Here is a 21,369-nt window from a genome sequence, read left to right on the forward strand (position 1 = left end):
CAGCACATGTTCAGATACACCCAAGAGCCCGTGCACTACCTGCTCATTACCTGCCAACAGCGAGTAACATTGAAATAACCGACCGCCCGACCAAACAGTTAGCTGAGGAATAAAGTAACGCAAAAAAAGTGAGCCACGAGGTAATTGGTAAGCAGACAGAGGAATACTTTGTGTCATCCATGTACTAAGTTTTGGCCCTTTGGACTTTTGTGTGGCCCAGCGTGAATTTCACTACATTTATAACTACAACCCTTGTTTGTAGAATCACGGACAAAAGGCCTGTTACACCCCTGAGTCTTTGAATTGCTGGAACGAAACATACAACAGTTAGACCCTCACTGAATCATGAATCCTGGTTCTCCGTCGTAGTGCCTGCTGAGGGCTCGGTACTGCTTGGAACATGTGTGCAGCGTGACCTTGTGCATAAACTCACTACGTGACTAACTCGTGTAAAGTACAATACTGTGAGCGCCAATAAGCAGGTGATCACCAGTTCCCATGTTCAAAATTTTTGTAAGTTAAGATTTAAGTTAAACCGCCCTGGTGTTTTTTGGTTATTTGCTTTTGTACAATTTAAAAAAAATGTGTGTGCACATTTTTATACTTAACGAAATAACAGTTATATACATTATATGTTTTGTTCACATCTTGTCATAAGAAACGGCCTTACATCAGTTATTAGCGGATATCTATTAATAATTCTATCCTTTCGTGTTTATTATCATTACTTCCCTCCGATTATTATGAAGGATGAATAAAGGCAAGAGAAGGGCTGAAAGTGAGAGGAAATTTCTTTCACAAAAATACTTCGTACACACTGGTTCATATCCCAATTTGACTACAAGGTTTACACAGCCACAGGAGGAGCTGATAAAGAAATGCTCAACACGCTTCGTCACATCCTCAACTTATATATGAATTAGTAAACAAACAAAGAAGAGCTGATATAGGCCTACCAAGTAACCCCCTTCTCCTACACACACACTTCCGCACACGCAGTATACGAAGTGAATCCCGAACCTGCGGATGTGCACGTAAATTCATAACCTCGTTCTGTTTCTCTCTCTTCATGGCTCTCCCTCTCCCTGATCATCATCCACCACCTGCTACCCACACCCACAGGAGGGGAGGTAGAGAGAGGGTAGGTAGGGGGGGGGGTTAGGAGAGATGGAGGAAGGAGAGAGAGAGAGAGAGACGGAGGGAGGGAGCAGAGAGGGAGCTACCACCGCTACAACCACTCATTTCCGTCCGAGCCTCGTGTGTGTCACCACCACCTGCCGCGCCTGCTGGCCACCACCTGAGAGTGGTTTAATTAACTTCATCGCCTCACCTGACTACACCTGACTTTAATTCACGTCACCAAAAAGGCGATAACTCCCCCCACTTAATTTTTTGGAGAGTGTAGCAGCTTCTCCAGTGCCGTCGTTGTTTCGCCAGGTGCGTATTATGTGGTATCAGGCAGAGAGAGACGATGATTTACGTGGTTATGGTACAGTTGAGGGCAGTAATTAGCAATTATGGTACAGTTAAGGGTAGTAATTAGTGGTTATGGTACAATTTATGATAGTAGTTAGGTGTTATGACACAATTAAAGGAACTAGTTAGTGATTATGGTACAATTAAGGACAGTAATTAGTGGTTATGGTACAAATGAGGTTAGTAATTGGTCTCGTGATAGTTGTTGTGTTTATAATAATATTATTACTACACTTCAACTACGCAGGTCTTCAAGCCTGTAGCATGGTTAGTAATACTCTTGTCCAACAACGATAACAAATTTGTAGTAGTTGAGAGTGTGTCTGTCTGTCTGTCTGTGAAGTGTCCGTCTGTCTGTGACGTGTCTTTCTGTGCTGTGTCTGTCTGTCTGTGACGTGTCTTTCTGTGCTGTGTCTGTCTGTCTGTGCTGTGTCTGTCTGTCTGTGACGTGTCTGTCTGTTCCAGCCATATCTTCAAAACGGAAACAGTTAGAGACCTGAAAATTTACACTTATATTATACATAGGTGCCAAGATGGTCCGGGCAAAGAACCAAAAATCTTCCCTGTCTGAGATGTCACCACGGGCGACGATTACGGGAGTTGGTTACCTTACCTAACCCAACCTAACCTAACCTTACCTAACCCAACCTAACCTAACCTAACCTAACCTAACCTAACCTAACCAAACCTAAGCTAACCTAACCTGTGAAAAACCGGGTAATTTTGCTAGTTAAGACAAATGGAAGGTTCATAGGCCGTATTTGGGAACAGAGTAGAGTTCGCGCTCGTAGTTGTAGGTACGACACAGTTTACAGTCGTAGTTGGAGGTATGAGTGAGTTCATTTAGTCGTAGTTAGAGGTCCGGTAGTGTTCCCAGTCGTAGTTAGAGGTCCGGTAGAGTTCCCAGTCGTAGTTAGAGGTCCGGTAGTGTTCCCAGTCGTAGTTAGAGGTCCGGTAGTGTTCCCAGTCGTAGTTAGAGGTCCGCCGTAGTTAGAGGTCAGTCCGGTAGTGTTCTCAGCCGTAGTTAGAGGTCGGTAGTGTTCCAGTCGTAGTTAGAGGTCCGTAGTCGTAGTTAGAGGTCGTAGTGTTCGTAGTTAAGTGTTCCAGGTCCAGTAGTGTAGCCAGTTAGTCCGGTAGATGTGTTCCCAGTCGTAGTTAGAGGTCCAGTAGTGTTCCCAGCCGTAGTTAGAGGTCCGGTAGTGTTCCCAGTCGTAGTTAGAGGTCCAGTGTCCCCAACCAGTAGTGTTCCCAGCCATAGTTAGAGGTCCGGTAGTGTTCCCAGCCGTAGTTAGAGGTCCGGTAGTGTTCCCCAGCCGTAGTTAGAGGTCCGTGTGTTCCGGTAGTTCTCAGTAGTTAGAGGTCGTAGTGTTCCAGTAGCAGTTAGAGGTCGGTAGTGCGAGTTAGAGGTCCAGTAGTGTTCCCAGCCGTAGTTAGAGGTCCGTAGTGTTCAGCCGTAGTTAGAGGTCCGGTAGTGTTCCCAGTCCGTAGTTAGAGGTCAGTAGTGTTCCCAGCCGCCAGAGTAGAGTGTCCGGTAGTGTTCCCAGCCGTAGTTAGAGGTCCGTAGTGTTCCCAGTAGTTAGAGGTCCAGTAGTGTTCCCAGCCGTAGTTAGAGGTCCGCCGTAGTTAGTCCCAGCCATAGTTAGAGGGTAGTGTTCCAGAGGTCCGTAGTGTTCGTAGTTAGAGGTCCGGTAGTGTTCCCAGCCAGTTAGAGGTCCGGTAGTGTTCCCAGCCGTAGTTAGAGGTCCGGTAGTGTTCGATAGTTAGAGGTCCGGAAGTGTTCCCAGCCGTAGTTAGAGGTCCGGTAGTGTTCCCAGCCATAATTAGAGGTCCGGTAGTGTTCCAAGCCGTAGTTAGAGGTCCGGTAGTGTTCCCAGCCGTAGTTAGAGGTCCGGTAGTGTTACCAGCCGTCGTTAGAGGTCCGGTAGTGTTCCCAGTTGTAGTGAGAGAGAGAGAGAGAGAGAGAGAGAGAGAGAGAGAGAGAGAGAGAGAGAGAGATATGAAGCCATGTATCTAGCTGAGGACTGACAGTATATTAACATTATACTGTTGATCTTGTCACATGGTCCCCGGGCTAGACTTTCATGATACGCTGAGGAAAATTTATGACCCAGCGTAAGCAATTTTTTTTTCGATTCGTCTCTTAATAAATCAGTCTTTTCATCTCTTTATTTAATATAAATAAAAAATTAAATAAGGAGTGAAAGAGAGTAAGAAAATGTTTGATGATTTTTTTCCGAGGAAGAATTATTGAATAAATTCGCTTTATTCGGCCATAACTAACGTCAAAAGGTAAACACTACAACTATTATTACTACATATATTTTTTTAACGTGTCCTCCAGCCTCCCCCAATAGCCACACCTTCGCCACCATTTTATTACCTTAAAATTAAATATCCTAATACATAAGTAGCTATCCTAACTGTGTTGAGTTAGTTGAGCAGCAGAATTATGCAACATTCAGTGACTGTAGCCTCATAGTCAATATCCGCAACTGTTGTCGGCTTTGGGACCGATGCTCTCGTTCCCCTGAGGCAGAGCAAAGCCGACCTAAGGAGAGAGAAGGACAGTCGACATCTCATCCAGGCTGTAACATAACTTCTGGGCTGCTGCTTCTGTTTGGGCAGCACCTCCGCGAGTCTGGCGTAGAAACATCTTGCACTTGGTCCCATCCCACCAGAGGTTGTGGACACTAGAGGAGTGAAGCTGCCTTGATAAACGTTCTGAATTCTCTCCCCGTATGCCCTTGTCTTGTCGTTCTCGTTCCTCCTGTGTGCAGTATCGAGAGCTAAGTTACAGTGACATGCGGCCATGGGATAAAAAAATCCTGCTACTACTACTACTACTACTACTACTACTACTACTACTACTATTACGTTCTTCAGATACTCATGTAGTTTGTAGTTATTTAACGAGATAAAAATGGTTACTTTCACCAAACTTATCCAAGGTACTACGGGGCTGTTTATTGTCCCTCCAAAACTCAAGAGAATTCACCCAGTCCTATTACAGCGGCCCCTGGTGGTGAGGACCCCTCGACGACCACGAACCTAAAATAACATTACTACTACCACTACTTATAAGGACAATAATGACGCGTTTAAGTTTACTCAGCCATGCAAAAATAACTCGGTTTTATTACTTTTGCGAATCAACTTCAAAGCAAGTAAATTATAATAAGAAAGAGGTGATGTTAACAAACAATGAAGAGAGAGAGAGAGAGAGAGAGAGAGAGAGAGAGAGAGAGAGAGAGATTTGGTATAAAGCCAGCTGTGACGGTACACTGAGAACGGACATAGGTTGCTTGGCCTTGACACACACACGCACACACACACAGAGGCCATGGTGTACTACACTCGGTAGGTGAGGTATACGTGTGGGATCTCACACTTTACATGGTTGGCAGAGATGGTAGGGAGGTGTGTGTGTGTGTTGTGCTTGAGGTGATATTATTGGTTCATTGTTGATGGGGGAGGGGGAGAAGGGGGGAAGGAGGGAGGGAAGGGGGAGGAGAGAGGGAAGAGGAAGGAGTCACTGTGTCCATGTAGTGAAGACTTGAAGTGGCCTTTTGTTGCTAAGCACTTAGTTCCTTGTTGTTATCTGGCCTAGCTGTTGTTGTTGTTGTTGTTGTTTGATATTCAAGTTAATTTTATGTTGGGAGAATGGGTGGGTGGGGTGGGGAGATGGGGTGTTGTTGCTATCCACGTCTGGGGGCTATAGGTAGCTGGGAGGGAAGGGGGGGGTGAAGGAGGGGAAACTCTGGTATTTCTACACCAGACGATAAAACTGCCGACTATTTCCACGCCTTTGTGGGTGTTGGCCAGGACAAGAAACGGTGAGTCAACGAGGAAGTTATGTCTCATTTTATTTTCCGCTGTTTATGTTTATGTTTTGTTCTATATCTATCTATATATGTCTATAAACTTTTTATTTATTTATCTGTCTGTCTGTCTGTCTGTCTGTCTGTCTGTCTGTCTGTCTGTTTGTTATTTTTTTTGCTAATTTCCTGATCGTGGATGTGAACGAGAGAGAGAGAGAGAGAGAGAGAGAGAGAGAGAGAGAGAGAGAGAGAGAGAGAGAGAGAGAGGCTTACGTACGCAAGCAAGCAGATGGACAGTGGCAGGTGGGAGTGAGAAGCAGAGGGAGGACATGAGTAAGGAGGGGGGAAAATAAGGAAGGAGTAAGGTAGGTAGTTTAGTTTAACAACTTTATTGACAAAGCTTGTAGTACAGTTTGCTTATTCTGAGTAATTCAGTCAGGTCTTGACACTGAGGGTGGTATCACTGTTCACTGCCACACAGGACAGAGGTTCATACACAAAGAAATACATCATATTCATTAGCAGTATATATAGGTCAGAGTCATGTGGGTGATGTCACTGTTCACTGCCTGGACAGTGGTTCATATACATTGGTCGTCACATTCTAATTGAAGACTAATCAGTGTGGGCTAGCAAATTTGGGATAAACAGCAAGAATGTCCTCAAGCACCCCCGATTCAATGTAGAAATTACATAGTTCATGATACAATAAGCCAGGTGGCCTGGAGTCTTTGATAGTGTCACATTCAATAATATAGTGCTCAAGTGTATGCTTTAAAGGTTTATCACAAAGTTTACATGCCGAGTGTTCCGGTATGGGTACAGCGTTACTAACTTGCCAGATGTGTCTGTATCCTAGCCTAATTCTGGCCACGACTACATCACATTGTCTGGTTCTGTCCTTATGCTGGCCATACCGGTACCTCTCGTCACAAAATTTGTCATATTAACTAATGCTACAACTGTCAGGTCTCTCTGCATTTCTCAGTTCTTCTAGATCAGAGTTCATGATTCTGACTTGAAAGTTTTTAAGTACAGCATTGGACAGGCCAAGGTCACGGTCAACATTTTCTTTCTTACATGCCTCACTGGCCAGTCCATCAGCACGGTCATGATACCTGATTCCAACATGGGACGGAATCCACACAAATTCGATACGAAAGTTGTTCTCATTGGCAGTTATCACATTTCTTTTAATATCACATACAACTTTAGACATAGAACCTGACGGGCTGTTCATTGATTTAAAAGAACTTTGAGAGTCACAGTAAGGTAGGTAGGGAGGGGAGGTTAGGGAAGGAGAGAGGAAAGGGAAGGAAGGGGTGGAGGGAAGAGGTGGAGGGAAGGGGTGGAGGGAGAAAGGAAGGAGGGAGGGAGGGAGGTGTCGACGTGCCAGGGAGGCGTCAAGTGTCGCCTCGTCATCACATACAAATGATTCAGCCCTTCAATCACGATCACTTAGCTGGCCAGCACACACAAACTCTCTCTCTCTCTCTCTCTCTCTCTCTCTCTCTCACACACCTTTTCGCTGCCTACTGTTCCCTCGTTAAGTGCGTTTTTGGTGATAATTTTTTTTCCCAAGTGTATCTCAACATGGCCCATGACTTATCTCTGGCTATTCTTGTTCATCCTGTCCTTAATATTGTTGTGTCTGTGTCTGTTAGTCAGGCTGTGTGTCTGTTAGTCAGGCTGTGTGTCTGTTAGTCAGTCTGTGTGTCTGTTAGTCAGTCTGTGTGTCTGTTAGTCAGTCTGTGTGTCTGTTAGTCTGTCTGTGGGTCTGTTTGTCTGTCAGTGGGTCTGTTAGTCAGTCTGTGGGTCTGTTAGTCAGTCTGTGGGTCTGTTAGTCAGTCTGTGTGTCTGTTAGTCAGTCTGTGTGTCTGTTAGTCAGTCTGTGTGTCTGTTAGTCTGTCTGTGTGTCTGTTAGTCAGTCTGTGTGTCTGTTAGTCAGTCTGTGTGTCTGTGAGTCAGTCTGTGTGTCTGTTAGTCAGTCTGTGTGTCTGTGAGTCAGTCTGTGTGTCTGTTAGTCAGTCTGTGTGTCTGTTTGTCTGTGTGTCTGTTAGTCAGTCTGTGTGTCAGTTAGTTATTTCACCTTAGGATTAACCAACGTAACGTTAACCTAACCTAACCTAACTTAACCTAATCTAATCTTCAGGCGACCTAAAGACGCCCTGGGTCATACGTTCAGCAGAGGATCGAACACGCGATACATCCTCGAATACCAAGTGTCTCCTGGGTAATAAGATGGTGAGGGGAGAGGTTGTGAATCATTTGGGAGAGGTTGTGAATCATTTGGGAGAGGTTGTGAATCATTTGGGAGAGGTTGTGAATCATTTAGGAGAGGTTGTGAATAATTTGGAAGGTTGTGAATCATTTGGGAGAGGTTGTGAATCATTTGGAAGGTTGTGAATCATTTGGGAGAGGTTGTGAATCATTTAGGAGAGGTTGTTAATCATTTGGAAGACGTTGTGAATCATTTGGAAGGTTGTGAATCATTTGGGAGAGGTTGTGAAGAAGTTGGGAATCATTTGGAAGGTTGTGAATCATTTGGGAGAGGTTGTGAATCATTTGAAAGAGGTTGTGAATCATTTGGGAGAGGTTGTGAATCATTTGGAAGAGGTTGTGAATCATTTGGAAGGTTTTGAATCATTTGAGAGGTTGTGAATCATTTGAGAGAGGTTGTGAATCATTTGGGAGAGGTTGTGAATCATTTGGGAGAGGTTGTGAATCATTTGAGAGGTTGTGAATCATTTGGGAGAGGTTGTGAATCATTTGGAAGAGGTTGTGAATCATTTGGGAGAGGTTGTGAATCATTTGGGAGAGGTTGTGAATCATTTGAGAGAGGTTGTGAATCATTTGAAAGAGGTTGTGAATCATTTGGGTAAGTTATTGCATTTACACAGATGGCACACCGCACGCTACCTTTTCCAGTGAGCACAGGTTGAGGGAGCAAAGTCACACCCCCCTACCCGCCAGCTGTTACGGTCGTTAGTCTTATCTTTTCGTCAGTAAATGAAGTCTTTATTGCCCTTCTGATTACCATCTGTTTACCTTTAATCTGATGCGATCATGGCTTTAAACCTCGCATGTTTACACTCTGTGCTAGCATATCTTGAGGTTATTTTATTTCCTTTATCTAACACGTTAAGCCAAAGAAAATTAATGTGGGTCCCATAGGTTTAATGGCGCCCGGTGCAAGGCTCACATACCGCTCACTGACCCTCGGTACACATGGTAACACTCTCTGTCCACTCGGTCGCCGCATTCACAAGAAATTCAAGGTTACTTTTAAGTTGTCTCTTCAAGCACTTATTACCTTACAACTTGACGTTATCTTAAGTATAATATCTTATCCTGAAGTAACTTAACACTACTTTAAGTTGTCATATCCAACATTTAACCCCAAGTAACTTAAAGTCACCCAAGTTACCTCATCGGCATATTTATACACTCTTAAAACACCCACGACTAAACACAGAACTTGAATTTAACCATCGTCAAGTTTCGTAAAGTTTCGTATTCAAAATTTAAGTCAAAACCAACTTACTTCCTTCAACCTAAAAGCAGAACTCTACCATCAGAGGAGTCATGCAAATGTATAAATAAACTGGAAGACGCTGTGAGAGGTGTTGAGATGGTCTGCCAAGATAAGTAAAGTGTTTTATATTCTTGTGTCTCGTATCATTACTCAGCCAATTAGTGTGTGTGTGTGTGTGTGTGTGTGTGTGTGTGTGTCGAGAGCTATCGGCAGTCCAATGCAACTCTCCCTCTCCCCAGTCGTTGCAACACTTGCACCACTGGATCAGGAAAAGGGAGAGCAAGATGTGTAGTTGCAGCCTGCGCTCCTGCCTCATCACATAAATCAACTCACGTGCAGCCATCATCCAGCTCATCATACCTCTCATCACCATCAAAACCCGTATACCCCCAAAAGTCCTATAGCGACGGACGAGTGACGACGGGGACAGGCAGAGATGACTGCCGGGAGTCTCTAGTCACAACTCTGCACATGGGCGGCACAGATAAGATGGTCGTTTATGCACTGGGATCTAGGCAGCAGTGCAATCCGGTCCTGTCTGTGCGACTGAGCAGCTCTTTCAAGGAACCACTCTGCTCACCCCACACGGGGAGGGGGCTAGAAAAGGTGCCCTAAACATAGCCTGCCTAAAGAACCAACCTGACTGGGCAACCGCACCCACTAAAGTCATCCTCATGCGGTCGAAAACACAATCATAGTTACAGATCCAAACAAAAACAAACTATACAACCTCTTATGGTCGCTGCATGGAATGTCAGGACCCTTCTGGATACTGGCACAAATGAGCGTCCTGAAAGAAGAACCGCCCTTGTGGCAAAAGAGCTGGCTAGGTATAACATCGACATAGCAGCTATTAGTGAGTCCCACCTCCCAGACGAGGGTCGACTCAGAGAACAGGGGTCTGGCTATACCTTCTTCTGGAAGGGTAAGCCTGCTGCGGAGAGAAACCGCATTTATGGAGTTGGCTTTGCCATCCGCCAACGCATCCTACACAGGCTAACTGAACTGCCTATTGGGATCAACGAGCGCCTCATGACGCTTCGAGTCCCACTGAATCACTCACCTCATGCCCTTTTCATCAGTGCATACGCCCCAACACTGGATGGAGAGGATAGCATCATGGAGGCCTTTTACGCCGACCTGGACAGAATACTAACCTCTATCCCCAGAGAAGACAAGGTTGTGCTCCTTGGTGACTTCAATGCCAGAGTTGACAGAGATGCTGACATTTGGCAGGGAACCATAGGGAGAAATGGACTAGGCAAGTGTAATCCCAACGGCCTACTCCTCCTCACCAAGTGTGCTGCACACAACCTCACTATCACCAATACCTTGTTTAGGCAGGCCGACAAGTTCAAGGGTTCGCGGCAACACCCATAATCCAAACACTGGCATCTCATTGACTACACCATTGTCAGAGAAACAGATCGCCGAGATGTCCTCATCACCTGAGCCAAGCGTGGCTCAGACCACTGTGATACTAATCATCGACTAGTCAGAGCCAAGCTATCACTTTACGTCACCCCAAAACGGCGAAGGCAGCAAGTCACCAGAAGAGGTTTTAGCACTAAGCATCTGCAGGATCCAGCAGTAGCACACGCTTTCAGAGAGCAGCTCGAACATGGGCTGATAAATAACCCGACAACAAACAACCTAAGTCCCAGTGCCGAATGGGGTATTGTCGACACTGTCATGACAAAAACTTGCAGAGACCCTCGGCAAGATCGAAAAAATACACCAGAACTGTCTTGATAAAAATAATCGGAAAATCAATGTAAACATCATTGATAAACGTGCTGCTTTAACTGACTGGCAGAACAACCCTCAGTCTCAGACCAAAGCTGATACCTTCCGCAAGAAAGAAAGTGGCGGCCCAGCACGAACTTCGAAATCTAAAGAATGAATGGTTGAAAAATAAAACATGTGAAAAGCAAAAACTTGCAGATCAGCACAAGATGCACGAATTTTTCAATTCAACTAAAACATTTTATGGGCCAATCACATGCCCTGACTACCCAACAGCATCTAGAACTGATCCACCTCAGCTATCCTCCATCCCTGAATGAGGTAGCTTTGCCATCAAACAGATGAAAAATAACAAAGCCTAAGGGCCTGATGGAATCCCAGCCTAAGTGTATAAAGCAGGAGGACTCTTGCTTACCAACCGTCTCCACTCTCTCCTGGAGAATATATGGGAAAAGGAGGAACTCCCTCCTATAAGAACAAGGGAGACCGGTCAGACTGTGGCAACTACCACGGGATCTCGCTGCTGTCCATAGCTGGCAAGATTATCGCCCGAGTCCTCCTAAACAGATTTTTCCTGAGGCGGAGAATTTCCTCCCAGAATCTCAATGTGGCTTTAGAACATCACGTGGCACCACCAACATGATCTTTGCTGCCCGCCAGATACAGGAAAAGTGCAGATAACAGCATCGTGACCTGCACATGGCCTTCATCGACCTAACCAAGGCCATCGACTCGGTCAACAGGGAAGCCCTCTGGCAGACCCTCAGCTGTTTTGGCTGCCCACCAAAATTCATTGCCATTGTGAGACAACTCTATGATGGCATGAACGGCAGTGTCCTGCACACTGGCAGCCAGGCTGAGTTCTTCCCCATCCAAATAGGGGTAAAACGAGGGTGTGTACTGGCATCAACTCTCTTTTCCATTTTCTTGGCTGCCTTCTTTACTCGTGTCAGTGCCAATTTAGCCAGCGAGGTGGACATCCAGTACCGGATGAAGGGTCTTTTCTACATAAGATGACTCCAAGCAGGAACAGAGGCGTCCTCAGCTTCCATTACTGAACTTCAATATGCAGACGCCCTCACCCTTGTTGCTCACACTGAACACGACCTACAGAAGATCCTGAACACCTACGCAGATGCGTATGCACACTTTGACCTTGAGGTGAATGTACGTAAGACTCAAATTCTCTTTCAGTTTGTCCCTGGTTCAGCCACACCTCCACCACCCATCCAGCTTAACGGTACTACCCTCTCTAATCTTATCCACTTTCAGTATCTCGGCTCCCACCTGTCCACCACCGCAGACATCGAAGAAGATATTCAGCATCGGATCAGATGTGCATCTCAAGCCCTTGGCAGACTCCGAACCCGTGTCTTCAGCTGTAGAAAGCTGAATTTATCTACAAAGCTGCACGTATATCGAGCAGTGGTCCTCCCTACCCTGCAATGTGGCAACGAGACATGGGTCCTAAATAGGAGACACCTCAAGGCACTTGAAAATTTTCACCAAAGTAGTCTACGTTCCATCCTCCGAGTTCGCTGGGAAGACAAGAGAAGAAATACCAGTATTCTCACTGACACCAACTGTAGGAGCATCAAGGCTACCATTATCCATGAACAACTACGTTGGACTGGCCATGTTACCCGCATGGACGACAGTAGACTGCCAAAGCAGCTACTTTACAGTCACCTAACGAATAGTAAATGTAACGCTGGCGGGCAACTGAAAAGGTATAAGGATAGTCTTAAGACAAACCTGAAAAAGTGCCAAATCGACCCCATAACCTGGGAGACGATGACTGCACACCGTAACACTTGGAGGAGCACCACACGAGAAGGTGTCAATACTTTCGAGTTAGCCCGATTGCATACCGAGGCAGACAAGCGCCAGCACCGGAAAGACGCTGCCGCTGGCCCTCCCGCACTAGATGTAACCCCCCCATGCGCAACATTTGTGAACGACCCTGCTGGTCCCGTATTGGCATCTTTAGTCACCTCAGAACTCACCAACGAAGGTGATATCCTTAATAACTCATATCATTGTATCTTACCTGGATGATCGTCATACTTGATTCCGAGTGACAGCAAAGTGGTAGTAGTAGTAGTAGTAGTAGTAGTAGTGTGTGTGTGTGTGTGTGTGTGTGTGTGTGTGTGTGTGTGTGTGTGTGTGTGTGTGTGTGTGTGTGTGTGTGGGTAATAAGTAATAGCGACAAGGTTATGATGCCGTGTATATGTGACCTTGTGTGAATCCCTGTCTCTGTCTTTCTTTCTCTCTTTCTGTTTTTGTATCTTTCACACACACACACACACACACACACACACACACACACACACACACACACACACACACACACACACACCCCATCAAATAATACAGCAACATTCATCTTAATAACTCATGGGTTGAGGGACACCTTGACCAGGTACACCTGTAGTGAACACAACAACAACAACAGATCGTAATATTTTACTTTTCTCATGTCGTTCTGTTTTCTTCTTTTCCGCTTTATTTGATGTAGAAAAAGTTCCAATAATTGAGATTCCTTCATATATGTTTTTACTATTTCAATTATTATGTAACGTATTTATTCTCAAAGATCTGCGTCACGTAAGTTGAGTACAGTAGCCGGGTACCAAGGTGTAAGGTGCAGCTGGCCAGACAGGAGGTAAGGCAAATACACAGTTTTATTGTAAAGTAAGACTACAGACTGGTGTACAACTGGAGGGAATTATGGCAAAGACTACTGGCAACTTTATTGTTATTTACGAAGTGGACAGTCAAGGTGACAGGTCAGGGTCCCATCCTGTGGACGGGAGGCGGCGTGTGAGGCGGGAGTGTTGTGGACGGGAGGTGGCGTGTGAGGCGGGAGTGTTGTGGACGGGAGGTGAAGCTGAGGAGGACGTGGACTGAGGAGCTGTACAAGTGGATAGAGGACAGACGAAACCCGCGACTTGACTTCCTGCTATGTCTCCAGACTATCGAGACTGTGGAGCAGCAGGAGACCAGTGTACGGGACAGGTAGTGAGGAAGGGAGAGTTGTGAGAGATTTAGCAGGAGCCGTCGGCGTCGGATGTGTCGATGATCGATGATCTTGACGAGTATGTGAAGCCGTGACTGCTAAGAGAGGAGCTGGGGTCAGAGAGGCGGGTTGAGAACAGGTCGGCTTGGTATTCTTGACGGACCACTTGATTGCATATTTTGGAAAGGGTTGACGAAGGGAACAGGAGTGTTGATCAGCGGGATGGTCGATAACGAAGGGGTAAAGGAACTTGAAGTGGCTTCAGTGGGTTGCGGGGGTCAGGCTGGGCATTAAAGGTAGGTTGTTTTTCCGTTGCACGATGCACCACCAAACACATCCGAGTGGCTCCGCGTACGTCCGATGATCTCAGGATTGGCACTTATCGCGGAGCTTCGGAGGACTGGTTGTGTATCGTCACCGGACAATTGTAAACTGGGCCAACACAGGTCGTGTCCAGTATACGCTGATCAGCCACCAGCCCAAGATGTCGTTGAAAGGATGGTTCGAGGTGAGTTGATGACGGCGAGAAAGGTTCAAGGAATGTGACGGACCATCACCCGTGTGTGGGCGAGTCGTGAGTGGCGTTAGTCAGGAGGGTGACAGTGCATCTCCCTCAATGGTTGTGGGACTCAAGGCCAGACGGAGGTTGTGTGGCACAGTTGGAAGAACCAAGCTGCCCTCGCTCTTTGGAGGTACTGCTCGAGGAAACACCACCTGGTAGCGACGAGAAAAAGTAATCAGAGACGTGACCGATCGCCCAAGCGGCTAACGAGTCGATCAGTGGTGAAGAGGATAAAAGTAAAAAGTAGACGTTGGAGCGCGGGAGACCGGGCTGAACCGTCCCCCCCCCCTCCTCTCTTCTGCAAGTCGGGGATGCAGAGCTGAGACCGTCCCCTTTCACACCTGCTACAGAAGGCTGATCGTCAGAAGGAAGAGGCCGCTTTTCAGACGTCGAATGGGAGGCGAGGGAGGAGAGTGATGGGGCCCAGGCAAGGTGACCCACCGTCCCAACAGTTTCAACCGTTATTAATCATTAATTGACTCGATATCTCAATATTCATCCGTCTTAAACTGTTGTGTCATCCATCCTCAGCTTACCACCCCTTGGCCATAACAACAACAACAATAACACCCACAACAACCTACAAGACTATTATAAAGTCAATAACCACAATCCACAATAATAACAATTACAACAGCAGCAAAAGATGATAATAAAAAACAACAATCACTTCCACAACAACAACAACAGTAAAAGATAACAATAACAACCGCCACACCCTGTAACAACAAATAAACAACAACAACAACACACATTCCTCGGGTGAGTAATGAACAGTGACTAACCTCTAGCGACAATCACCACCAACTTTCATTAACATCTATCCGCTAAATTTCACGGCTTTCCTTCACCAATTTTTCAACACTATTTCATGTTCATTCCCATACTATAATTTAATTCTTTATTTATCTATTCCTATTCCACCAATTTATTATCCTCTTTCCTTCTCCACATTCATGTTTCACGGCTATCAATCGGGTATTTTTAACACCAATTCATGTTTATCCCCCCATAACATCAATTTGTTTCTTTATTATCATTTCAACATCATTTCTATTCCATCAGTTTATCACTTACATCCTGTCCTCTCTACGCTATATACAAACACCCCCCTCCGTCTTCTCCACACCGCGACCGTTCACATCTTTCCTCAGCATCTCAAATCCAATTTTTCACAGGTGTCAGGCGTACATCACACTCCGCCCTCCCCTCCCTCCCGCCATCAGAGTCATTTTTAGTTCCCCGTGTTGGTCCCTTGAGTCTGTTGCGTCTGTTTACCCGCGTGCGTGTGTGTGCTTTTTAGTTTAACAAATTTATTGACAAAGCTTGTAGTACAGTTTGCCTGTTCTGAGTAATTCAGTCAGGTCTTGACACTGAGGGTGGTATCACTTCTCACTGCCACACAGGACAGAGGTTCATACACAAAGAAATACATCATATTCATTAACAGCTATATATATAAGAGGTCAGATTCATGTGGGTAATGTCACTGTTCACTGCCATGCAGGACAGAGGTTCATACACAAAGAAATACAACATATTCATTAACAGCTATATATATATATATATATATATATATATATATATATATATATATATATATATATATATATATATATATATATATATAGTCAGATTCATGTGGGTAATGTCACTGTTCACTGCCATGCAGGACAAAGGTTCGTACACAAAGAAATACATCATATTTATTAGCAGTATATATAGGTCAGTGGTTCATATACATTGGACGTCATATTCTAATTGAAGACTAATCAGTGTGGACTAGCAAATTTGGGATAAACAGCAAGAATGTGTGTGTGTGTGTGTGTGTGTGATAATACCCTAGCTTATTTGACCTGATGATTAATTAAATAACCCTTTTGCTATCTGGCGGGTTAGCTTAGGTTTGGTTTGGTTAGGTTAAGCTAGGTTAGGTTAGATTATGTTAGGCTAGATTAAGTTAGACTAGATTAAGTTAGGGTTGATTAAGTTAGGTTAGCATAAGGATAATTATGAGGTGAAATAAACTGTAGTGCTTGATCTTCACGTGATCCTTGTCTCAGGTTTAAAGATCTATAGTGACAAAAGTGCCAGCCAGAGGTAGGTTAAGAGGAGGAGGGGGAAGGAGGCACGGAAGAGGGGGGAGAGGTGGCACGGGGGAGGGGGGGGGCAGGGCAGGAGGAGGGAGGTCAAGGCGAATGAAGGGAGGAAGATGCAGTGGGAAGAGGGAAGTGAAGGAGGCTGGTTATGAGGGAGGGAGGGAGGAAACGGGGGAAAGGGAGAAAGGAATGGGCGAAGGACGGAAGAGGATACGGAGGAAGGAAGGAGGCAAGAGTGAAGGATGTTTGTCAAGAGGTATGAGGAGGAGGAAGAGGAGGAAAGAAGGAGGAGGGAGGAACGAAGGACTACCCTCAAGTATTTCGTTGATGTATGTAAGTCTACCACACTGTCATCATAAGTAAACAAAGAAGAGATGAAAAAAAAATATATGGTATGTAATTAAAGATTGTAAAGTCAAATGGAAGAGTTTTTTGAGCCCGCAGCCCACCACGCGTCACTAACGCCGTCTGTCAGCCGACCATCTCAAGCGTATTATTTTTGGTTAGTGTAGGAGATTTATGGGTCCCTGTGACGTGTACTTCTCCTATACACAGCCTTTTCTTTGTGTTCCCTAAGTAGCACAGTCCCTATCAGCTCTCTATAGGCAGTAACTCAAGTGGTCCTTAAGTAACACAGTCCCATCCACTTCCCAGACAGTTCTTTATATAACCTCAACCTTCTACTAAATCAGATCTATAACCAATCCTTACTCGGTCCCCAGTCTTTTTACTTCCAGTTGTTAGGATAATAAAACGCGGGAAACATTACCAGGAGTCAGCTGAGAGATATAAATAAATGTAAAGTGCTGGGGCTGGTATCAAGGTCAGGGAGCAGCAGAATGATGTAAACATGGACTACTCATAGCCCGAAATAAGATATATAAAGAAACAGCAGAAAAGGCGCGGGAAACACCACCATCAGTCAGCTGACATGTATAAACAAGTACAACATAAATAGGAAAAATAGGAAAAAGCGCGCGAACACAGTCGTCAACAATTTAAAGGTCTATTAAACACGATCGGTTATGACCCTAATAGAACCTATTTTGTCAAGGAGGAATTGAGAGTGTGTGCAAATCAGCTGAGTGGGTGACATAAACAAGCACTTCAAAACCTATAGCTGGTAGAAAGAATTTGTGGTGGAAAGCTAAATTGTTAGACGCTTAAATAAAGACGTAAATGACCACATACTAGTGTCTAATTATACGTGGAGTGACATTTAAGTGATATGAACGAGGCGCCGACCCAGATACTGCTGTAAATAGCGATGGATATGAGCCGACAGCCGGTTACTGTCAGGAGCGTCACGGAGGCTAAATCAGCTGACAGGCAGGAGCTTCAGATGCGTCATTCGTAATGTGATATAGCTGGGCCCCTGGCGGAAAAATATTAAGTTTGAGAACAGGTGGATTATATTCGTCTCTATATATATATTCTCAGTACAGTAATCATTTATTATTATTAACAGTAGTAGGAGCAGTAGTAGTAGTAAAGACACCTAGGAGCAGTAATCGGCACGACGGACTTCAAGACCGAGTATGTAACAGGAAAGGTGATTGAGTGGGTTAGGGGAATCCAAGCTCTGTCTGATATTGCTAACACAGAGCCACATGCGGCTTTTACGGCATTCACCCATGGAGTCAGGCATCGCTGGAACTACCTGATACGCACTATCCCTGATATCGGACCCCTCCTCCACCCTCTGGAAGAAGCTATCAGCGTCAATTTCATTCCCAAATTAGTGAAACACCCTCACTTAACCCCAGCAGAAAAATTACTCCTTGCACTACCACCGAGACTGGGAGGAATGGGATTGACCAATCCAGAGGAGATTGCTGCCACCGAACATCAAAACTCAGTTAAGCTCACGGCAACCCTCACGGACCACATAATAGCTCGGAACGCAACAGGGGAGGTGGATACCAGTGAAGTAAACAAGATTCGAAGGTCCATTACGACAGAACGACAGCACGGCCAAAGTGATAAGTTGCAGCAAATGTTGCTGCAGGTACCAGAGAATTTGAAAAAAAAAGTAGCTACAGTGCAGGGGGTGGGCGCCTCGAACTGGTTAACTACATTACCAATAAGGACAAATGGTTTCAGTCTCAATAAACAAGAATTTACAGACGCCAATGATCTAAGGTGCGGTAGGCCAGTAGAAGGTTTGCCCTCCCAATGCGTGTGTGGCTCTTCCTATGACGTTGATCACGCCATGGTGTGCAAGAAAGGGAGCTTCATATGCATGAGGCATGACGAAGTAAGGGATCTCACAGCAAATCTGCAGTGGTCAGGGTAGAACCGATCCTCCTTCCATTGGACGGTGAGAATTTTCACCATAGGACTTCAAACACATCCAACGAAGCCCGTGTTGACGTCAGTGCTCGAGGATTCTGGACAGGGGGACAGCGAGCCTTCTTCGACATCAGGATTTTTTATCCCATGGCCGCATGTCACCGTAACCTAGCTCTCGATGCTGCACACAGGAGGAACGAGAACGACAAGATAAGGGCATAGGGGAGAGAATTCAGAACGTTGATCAAGGCAGCTTCACTCCCCTAGTGTCCACAACCTCTAGTGGGATGGGACCAAGTGCAAGATGCTTCTACGCCAGACTCGCGGAGGTGCTATCCGAACAGAAGCAGCAGCCCAGAAGTTATGTTACAGCCTGGATGAGATGTCGACTGTCCTTCTCTCTCTCCTTAGGTCGGCTTTGCTCTGCCTTAGGGGAACGAGAGCATCGGTTCCAAAGCCGACAACAGTTGCATATATTGACTATGAGGCTACAGTCACTGAATGCCTCATAGATCTGCGGCTCAACTAACTCAACACAGCCAGGGTAGCTACTTATGTATTAGGATATTTAATTTTAAGGTAATAAAATGGCGGCGAAGGTATGGCTACTAGGGGAGGATGGAGGCCACGATTAAAAAAAAGTAGTAGTAGTAGTAGTAGTAGTTTACCAAGACTTTTACCAAATTAATGAAAATACACACACACACACACACACACACACACACACACACACACACACACACACACACACACACACACACACCTGTTTCCTGCACGTCCGCTCCCCACTCTCTCCTTCCTTCTTACCTCTCAGTGCCTCCTTCACCCCCTCCTCCCCACTCTCTGTCCCTTACCATGACGGGATATTCTCAACGATACACGAAAACAATTTCAACCAGAACTACAAGGGTAAGAATGCATCGACTCTACCTGACTCACCACACACACACCACCACCACACCATACACACCATACACACCACACCACACCACACACCACACCATACATCTCTCCGGACATTCTCAACTAACAAGATGGATTCTCTTATTTTTAGCTTATAATTGAAATAACAATGATAATGAATAGCTGAGAACCCTAAGCCGGCGCGTGTCACTTTACATTATACTTGACAGATAGATAGACAGATAGACAGATAGACAGAAGACTCAGCCAGGTAGCTCAAGATAGACACAGACACAGACAGACAGGCAGACAGACGATTCAGCCAGGTAGGACAAGACAGACAAAAACAGACAGGTAGGACAAGACAGACAAACAGACAGGACAGACAGACAGACAGACAGACAGACAGACAGACAGACGACTCAGCCAGGTAGGGGCAAGACAGACAGACAGACAGGTAGGGCAAAGAGACAGACGAGACGACTCAGCCAGGTAGCTCAAGACAGACAGACAGACAGACAGCCAGACGACTCAGCCGAAAGCTACAGACAGACAGACAGACGATTCAGCCAGGTAGCCTCACAGACAGACAGACAGACAGACAGACAGACGACTCAGCCGGAAAGCTACAGACAGACAGACAGACGATTCAGCCAGGTAGGACAAGACAGACAGACAGACAGACACACAGCCAGGTAGCACAAGACAGACAGACAGACAGACAGACAGCCAGCCAGGTAGGACAAGACAGACAGACAGACAGACACACAGCCAGGTAGCACAAGACAGACAGACAGACAGACAGACAGCCAGGTAGCACAAGACAGACAGGTAAGTCAAGACACCTGCCAATAATTCTGACACTGCTGGACCTCAACTGGGTAGCGTAGGTGACGAGGATAAGTTGTCAAGTGTTGAGTAGAAGTCTTGACGCTCTCTATAACCAGTGGACGTGAGCTGTGTTAGTTACGGGTGCTTGTAGGCTGGTGTGGGGTGGGGTGTAGGCTGGGTGGGGTGGGTGTAGGCTGGTGTGGGGCTGGTGTGTGGCTGGTGTGGGGTGTAGGCTGGGTGGGGTGTAGGGCTGGTGTGGGTGTAGGCTGTGTGTGTGTAGGCTGGTGGTGTGGGTGGTGTGTAGGCTGGTGTGGGTGTGGGTGGGGTGTAGGCTGGTGTGGGGTGTAGGCTGGTGGGGTGTAGGCTGGTGTGGGGTGTAGGGCTGGTGTGTGGTGGTGGGTGTGTAGGCTGGTGTGGGGTGGTGGTCGTGGAGGAGGAGGGGGAAGTTTTATTAGCGAATCAAGGGTTTAGGAAGAAAGGAATCACGTGAGAATTAGACACCCCAGTTTATTTCACCTTAACACTAACCTAACCTAACCTAACCTAACCTAACCTAGGGTGCCTAATCTTCACGTCGTTATGTTAATGAGGCCAATATTAGACACAGGACAATCAGTTATACAGACGAGTAATCTATATAAAAAAACCTCCCATAATACATTGCGCTAACTCTGAGAAATATATATTTACAGACAAACAAACACATTGACGATACTAAACTGCTATATACTCGTACTCCCTTCAGATGAGAGGGAGGGAGATAAGAATTAACGAGGAAATAGCACAGATTCCAGACCACGACGACAACAACGGGTTTACTGGGTACTCTAAGGGGGGGAGGAGACCTGAGCAATGTTTGGTGTGTGAAGCACTCTCTATATCTCCTCCCCACTACCCTTTCCTTCCTCCCCACTACCCTTTCCTTCCTCCCCACTACCCTTTCCTTCCTCCCCACTACCCTTTCCTTCCTCTCCACTACCCTTTCCTTCCTCCCCACTACCCTTTCCTTCCTCCCCACTACCCTTTCCTTCCTCCCCACTACCCTTTCCTTCCTCCCCACTACCCTCTCCTTCCTCCCTCATAAGGTC

At 45.9% G+C, this 21,369-nt stretch overlaps 1 protein-coding gene across 1 annotated transcript in view; it reads left to right on the forward strand.

Annotated features, from left to right (window-relative positions):
• Positions 1-1,244: 1,244 nt before the first annotated feature.
• LOC121874970 (SET domain-containing protein SmydA-8-like) overlaps positions 1,245-21,369 on the forward strand; it is a 29,334-nt gene continuing 9,209 nt past the window's right edge. The window contains exon 1 of the mRNA XM_042379320.1: positions 1,245-1,437. The gene's annotated coding sequence lies outside the window, so the exon portion shown is untranslated. The remainder of the gene's footprint in view (positions 1,438-21,369) is intronic.

This window comes from Homarus americanus, unplaced genomic scaffold, assembly GCF_018991925.1.
Source record: "Homarus americanus isolate GMGI-L3 unplaced genomic scaffold, GMGI_Hamer_2.0 scaffold44177, whole genome shotgun sequence".
In the NCBI taxonomy this organism is placed as follows: domain Eukaryota; kingdom Metazoa; phylum Arthropoda; class Malacostraca; order Decapoda; family Nephropidae; genus Homarus; species Homarus americanus.